Here is a 6,979-nt window from a genome sequence, read left to right on the forward strand (position 1 = left end):
TTCATTTTGTGAATCCTTTTGTGAAAGACCCCAACTTTCATATTTATGAAAGACCCAAACTTTCATACTATTCCAACATTATTCTTAAGTTACTTCCTCAAAACATGCTACATGCATATTTATAAAACAATATTTTATATTGATAAAGTGATTACAAAGGATTGGATACAAACCGACTAAGTTTTATTATATTTCATATCTACCCAGGAATCTACTATTCATATACATACATGAACATTAATATACCGAGAAATAGTATTGACTATTCTAAATCTTTCAGCAGAATAAAACTATATTGGATACTCATCACCTGCAATTGTTAAATATTGAGAGGAATAAGCGATAATGTAACATCCCGAAATATCAAGAGTAGAGTTGAAGGGCTAAAAGAGTAAATTAGGTAAGAACGACTCGGCGAGTAGAGTCGCTACTTGGTCGCGTGTTAAGTAGCCGACTCGGAGAGTCAGTAAAATGGACTCGGCGAGTAGGCGCTGAGTGGAGAAAACCCTAATTCTCGGGGTTGAGCCCTATATAAAGAACATTATGTTTCCTCCCCAGTCTCCTTATCATCCCTTGAGTACCAGAAACCCTAATTTCGTGGAGAAACCCCATTGTTGAGCAAATTGGAGCTTGGAGAGGTGGTTGTTGAAGAGATCTTAAAGAAGAAGAGGCTTGGATCAAAGGGCTTTGCAAGGATTCAGGATAATCTTCTCTTGGAGCTTTCTTTTGATGTATCTTTCCATTGTTTGAGCTGCTATTGTCTAGATTCTTCATTTTGGGGGTGTTAGAGATCATATCTTTTGGTGTTTTGGAGTTTAGAGGTTAGATCTGAGGTTGCTACCTCAGATCTGGAATGGAGAAGGGTTGGAATGCCTGAAAGTCCCTGTGTTTGAGTGTGTAGTGAAGCCACCATGTCCCAAACCCTAGCCTAAAGTGTAAAAGGCCTAGATCTCCTTGGATTCACGTAAAGTTTGCCACTTTACGTGATGGATGGGTTGTAGGAGGCTAGATCTATGTTTTGGATCAATTGCATGGCCTGGAATGCTTCTGTTTGGATTCAGACCCGTGGTACTCGGCGAGTCACATGGGTGGACTCGACAAGTTGCTTGAAGATGAGCTGAGACTCGACGAGTTAGAAGAACAACTCGGCGAGTTGGATGAAGATGGCCTGGAACTCGGCGAGTTGTATAAACAACTCGGCGAGTAGGTTGAAGATAGCCTTAGACTCGGCGAGTCTGTTCTTGGACTCGGCGAGTCTTGTCGAAGAGTCCTAATATTTTCTGGTTGAGTCGAGAATCGGCGAGTCACGGGATGACTCGGTGAGTTGTGGGCGAGTGGAATCAGAGTTGTTGGACTCGACGAGCCTCGGGGTGACTCGGCGAGTTAGGTCGCGGATTGAGTGATGTTCTGAGTATGGGGACTCGGCGAGTCATCGGGTTGACTCGGCGAGTAGAGTCAGTTAGGGGTTGACTTTGACCTTGTCCAAAGGTTGACCAGTTGTCTTTCAGGGGTATTGTGGTAATTAAGGGTATTTATTGAGTTGAGTGTGTTGGTGTTCAGTGGAGGAGTTCGTGTCGGAGCTTGGAGCAGCGGGATCTTATCCTTTCAGTCGGCAGTTTCGAGGCGAGTTCTCCTCACTATATCAACAGGGTCTAAGGCACCAAGGCCGGACCTTATCGGATTGAGATCCGGGTAGTTGTTGTTATTTTGTTGCTGTGATATGCTTGCATTCTGAGAGCTAGGATGGTATATATTAGAGACCTGATTGAGATCGGTATCCTGAGAGATAAGGAGATGCTATGCTAGTGACCTGTTTGGTCGGTATCCTGGTTAGGATGATGATATGTTATGTGATCTATTTGATCTGCGTGTTGACTGTGAATTGCTATATGATTGTATGTATATGTGCACATGGTTGTTTGGACTGGAGTTGGGTTGAGGCGGGTCCTGCTTTGTGCTATAGGCCAAGATATTCCGAAGGCCCAGCGAGTGGTCCGGATAGGCTGTAGGCCCCAAGAGGGTAGACCAGACGTGCTGAAGGCTCGGAGAGTGGACTAGACAGACTGAAGGCCCGGTGTGGGCGGACCAGTCATACTGTAGACTCAGAGAGTGGACCAGGTGGATTGAAGGCCCGGTGCAGGCGGACCAATCACACTATAGACTCGAGGTTTATGGCTAGACTCAGAGGATGGACCAGGTGGATTGTAGGCCGGTGCGGCGGACCAGTCACATAGTAGACCCGAGGTGCATGGCTGTTCTGTGATCGGATATGTTATGGCATGTTATGCGTGTATGGTATATGTGGTTGGTATTTTGGGGATATCTCACTAAGCTTTCGGGCTTACAGTTGTGGTTTTATGTTTTTCAGGTTCTTCAGGAGATCGTGGCAAGGCGAAGGCGTGATCGTACCGCTCCTCATGATTTTGTAGTAATGTGATTCTGGGAATACGTTAAATGTTTTGTATTGGAAACCTTTTTGTAAAGATTTAATGGAATCGAGCTGTTTTTGAAAAATTTAAAAATTGGTTGTATTTTTCGGTCGTTACAAGTTGGTATCAGAGCCTTGGTTTGAGTGAATTGGAGGAACATTCGTGTGACTCCAGTCTCAAATCGAGGAGAGTTTTCAAAAGAGTATTTAAGATGGTTTTCAAAATGAGTAAGGGAGGACGCGTAGGTACAATCAGTCGGAGCCAGTAAGTAACCCCAAAATACCATACATGAGATTTGTGTTTTTTTTTAGCTTTATTAGAACAGCATGCTAGTGATAGGCTAGGGATCTTTAGGATTTCATGATAATGTTGCCTGATTTGTGATGCCTGTAGCATAGGCTCCCTTATGGGAGATTTTCAGTGTTCCTCTAGTGGTGAGGGTTGAGCGTTGTTATGCATGTTTCTCTAAGGTGTTGTGGTAGTACTTCATACAAATATAGGTAGGTGTGGAAGGTAGTATGGGCCCGTACTACTGAAAGCACAGGACCCATACGCGTATCAGGGAAACCATGATCTCTAGGGCTGGGTTGAGAGAGTTGGATCCCAGGATAGTGGGAAGAGTCTGAGATTTTGTGTGGTGTTTTTCAGTATGGAGATTCCGAGGCATGATGAGAGTGGACCCGGATCAGGATCGGGAGCAGGAGAGAGAGTTCCGGGCGGATCGGTACTACCCGAGGTTATCGGTCAGATGAGCACGTGCGAGTTGGATGCGAGGATTCATGAGATCCTGCGTGATGAGGTTGCTGAGTTGTTCTGGGCTGAGTTGCCGGAGCTGTTTGGGTCGATCAAGACCGCCATGGTTGAGTATTTTGATGAGCGCTATGCGGCTCTCGCGGAGACGGCTGCCGCGGCGGCTACAGCGGCTGTAGTAGCGGCAGGGGGAGGAGCCGGTCGGGGTTTTCAGTATCGGGACTTCGATAATACGAAGCCTCCCACCTTCAATGGAGTTCAGGACCCGATCGTCGCTATGAGATGGTTATCAGACGTGGAGGGGTGTTTCTTCACGTGTTCATGCCCTGCTGATCAGAGGGTGAGGTGTGCTCTGAACCTATTGAGGCTCGGGGCGAAGGATTGGTGGAGATTGACCATGGGGTCATATTCGGATGCGCAGAGGGCTGCGGTTTCATGGGATCAGTTCAGAGAAATGTTCAGCACTCGTTATGTTCCGCAAGTTGAGAAGGAGAGATTGGCTCAGGAGTTCCTTGAGCTGAAGCAGGGTTCGGAGTCGGTGACTGAGATCACCAGGATGTTCACTGAGAGGGCGATGTTTTGCCCTAAGTTCGCTTTGGAGCAGGCTCAGATGTCCCGATATCTGAGTATGCTCAAGAGGGACATCAGACATTTTGTGTCTGCACAAAGGTGCGGGACATTGTTGGAGTTGCAGGAGGCCGCTAAGCGGCACGAGTTAGAGATTGAGTTGCAGTTGCGTGAGCTGAGGCAGGCTCCGGTGCAGTCGCAGCCGGCGCCGAAACGGTCCAAGACCGTTGATGTTAGAGTAGGGGATCTGAGCAGCCACAATTGTGGGAAGTGTGGGAGGGGTCACACCGGAGTTTGTAGGTCCGGTGGTGCATGCCGCAAGTGCGGAAAGGAGGGGCACTATGCGAGGGATTGTCGGCAGTCAGCGCCGTTTCGGGATTTGAGGATTTGTTATCATTGTCATCAGATTGGACATTTGAGGGTCAACTGTCCACAACTTGTTGCAGGTTCGGTGCAGGCTCCAGCACTGGCCACTTTGAGGATTTCAGGTGGAGGTCAGGGTGGAGCGGAGCCCCCAAGGGCTCAGGGTCGTGCTTTTTAGCTTGTAGCAGAGGAGGTCAGGGCAGTGCCAGATGCAGCTGCATGTATGTTTCTTTCTTGATATCTTGTTATCTTGTGATTATTGTGGTGTATTGTTTTTATGCTGGTATCTTTGTGTGGTTTTCGATGCGGTATTCGTCGTTTTGCAGGTTGTGGTTTGGTTATGGGTTATTGTTTTGGGAATTCTGTTGGTTATCATCCATGAGAGTTATTAGTGGGAACCTGGCATTGGTTTGAAGGTCGGGTAGCATCTGCTTTCTGAGGAGTGGTTAGATGCAGATTGAGTTTCTTTCGAGCGGGTTAATCGGTGTTGATGTGAGATCTCGTTAAGGTTGTTTATGCTTGTGGGAAGCAGTCCGCGTGTAAGTGTTTTCTTTGTGCAGAGTTGTTCTGGGAGGTCGGTGATGGCGACCGGTGGTTGTTAATCAGTGCTACAAGTGGGGGAGAATTGGAGAATTCTCCGGGAGATCGATGAGTATTTGAGGGTGCTTAGCTGTTGGGATTCAGTAGTGTTCTGTCAGCCCAGAGGATAGGCTGATAGGAGCAAGTGTCGGGTATGCGGGGCGGGATACAGACCTAGGGCATTTGATTATGGAAGGCCTGGGAGTAGGCCGGGATCGAGCATGTGTGATTGAGATAGATTTCGGAACCCTTAAAGGGCTAGAACAGTACGCATAGGAGGATTTCCGGGAGTGATAGCTCGGAATGATGGATGCTAGTTGAGTGGTCCGGATAGACTGAAGGCCGGTAGGCATACCAGTCAGGCCGAAGGCTCGGAGAACGGTCCAGCCAAACTGAAGGCAATGAGAGCGGTCCAGATTGGCTGAAGGTTCTGAGAATGGTCCAGATGGGCTGAAGGCCTGGTGAGGCGGTCCAGTCATGCTGAAGACTCTGCATGTATTGTTGGATCGGTCTGAGGATATGGATTGTGTATGTTGCAGTGTGATTGCATTAGAAGGTCTGGCCCCGGATAGTGATCTTGATTAGTTGAGATAGTGCATGGGCTTGAGAGTCCCTGCGATGAGAGTCAGAGTATGTGTGTTGGATGGATAGCGGATACGCTATAAAAGGGTGGTGTAGCGTTGGGCGAGCACCGTGACACTTGTCGGAGTGACAATGTGGCCAAGTGGATTCCTTAGTAAAGGAAGAGAAAGAGGTGTGTAACTCCGAGAGGGAGTGCAAGTTCACGGAAGTGAAAGCGGCAGAGCGGAGTTATGATTAGAGTAATTCGAGCATGGTTGTTGAGCAGCGTGTTTGCGGCAGTGGAATAGAAGCTCATCCGGTTTGGGATGTCTGCTGAGGTCGCGGAGGGAATTCCGCAGGTGTAGAGCCAAGAGGCTCGGAAGTGATGCAGGGAGAGAGTCTTGGGCTCTCCGTGTGATTCTGATCAGGGTATTGGATATGTATTAGTGGTTCATCCTGGGGGATGTTTGAGGATATCATCAGTGTGTCGGGTTTTCCTAATCTGAGGGTGCTAGAGCTAGTTCAGCATGTATATGTGATTGCAGGAGGAGAACTCGTGGGAGTTGCTCTGAGGTTGAAGAATGGGTCTTTCCGTCAACATGGAATGGATAGAGTGGGATTCGGATCGGGGATCCGATGGTTCATGGTTTTCTAGCCCATATGAATCGAGTGATTGTTGAGATTTGGAGCAGTGATGCATCATGGGTAATTCTTGGTTGTTGAGTGTGATTATCAGAGGGTACAGCCGGTGCCCGGCTTGAGACGGTGGGCAGGACACCGCAAGGAAAGAGAAAGTGAGTTCGAGTTTCGATGGGTATGCCTTGAGGGACCTGGTCCGGTTAAGGCCAGGTGGTGCGTTGTGGGAGTATTTCTGGAGTTGAGTTGCCGTAGGTTTCGAGGACGAAGCCTTGTTTAAGTGGGGGAGAATTGTAACATCCCGAAATATCAAGAGTAGAGTTGAAGGGCTAAAAGAGTAAATTGGGTAAGAACGACTCGGCGAGTCCATGGGTGGACTCGGCGAGTAGAGTCGCGACTTGGTTGCGTGTCAAGTAGCCGACTCGGCGAGTCAGTAAGATGGACTCGACGAGTAGGCACTGAGTGGAGAAAAACCTAATTCTTGGGGTTGAGCTTTATATAAAGAACATTATGTTTCCTCCCCAGTCTCCTTATCATCCCTTGAGTAGCAGAAACCCTAATTTCGTGGAGAAACCCCATTGTTGAGCAAATTGGAGCTTGGAGAGGTGGTTGTTGAAGAGATCTTAAAGAAGAAGAGGCTTGGATCAAAGGGCTTTGCAAGGATTCGGGATAATCTTCTCTTGGAGCTTTCTTTTGAGGTATCTTTCCATTGTTTGAGCTGCTATTGTCTAGATTCTTCATTTTGGGGGTGTTAGAGATCATATCTTTTGGTGTTTTGGAGTTTAGAGGTTAGATCTAAGGTTGCTACCTCAGATCTGGAATGGAGAAGGGTTGGAATGCCTGAAAGTCCCTGTGTTTGAGTGTGTAGTGAAGCCACCATGTCCCAAACCCTAGCCTAATGTGTAAAAGGCCTAGATCTCCTTGGATTCACGTAAAGTTTGCCACTTTACGTGATTGATGGGTTGTAGGAGGCTAGATCTATGTTTTGGATCAATTGCATGGCCTAGAATGCTTCTGTTTGGATTCAGACCCGTGGTACTCGGCGAGTCACATGGGTGGACTCGACGAGTTGCTTGAAGATGAGCTGAGACTCA

This window comes from Lactuca sativa, chromosome 9 (assembly GCF_002870075.4).
Source record: "Lactuca sativa cultivar Salinas chromosome 9, Lsat_Salinas_v11, whole genome shotgun sequence".
NCBI classification, from domain to species: Eukaryota; Viridiplantae; Streptophyta; class Magnoliopsida; order Asterales; family Asteraceae; genus Lactuca; species Lactuca sativa.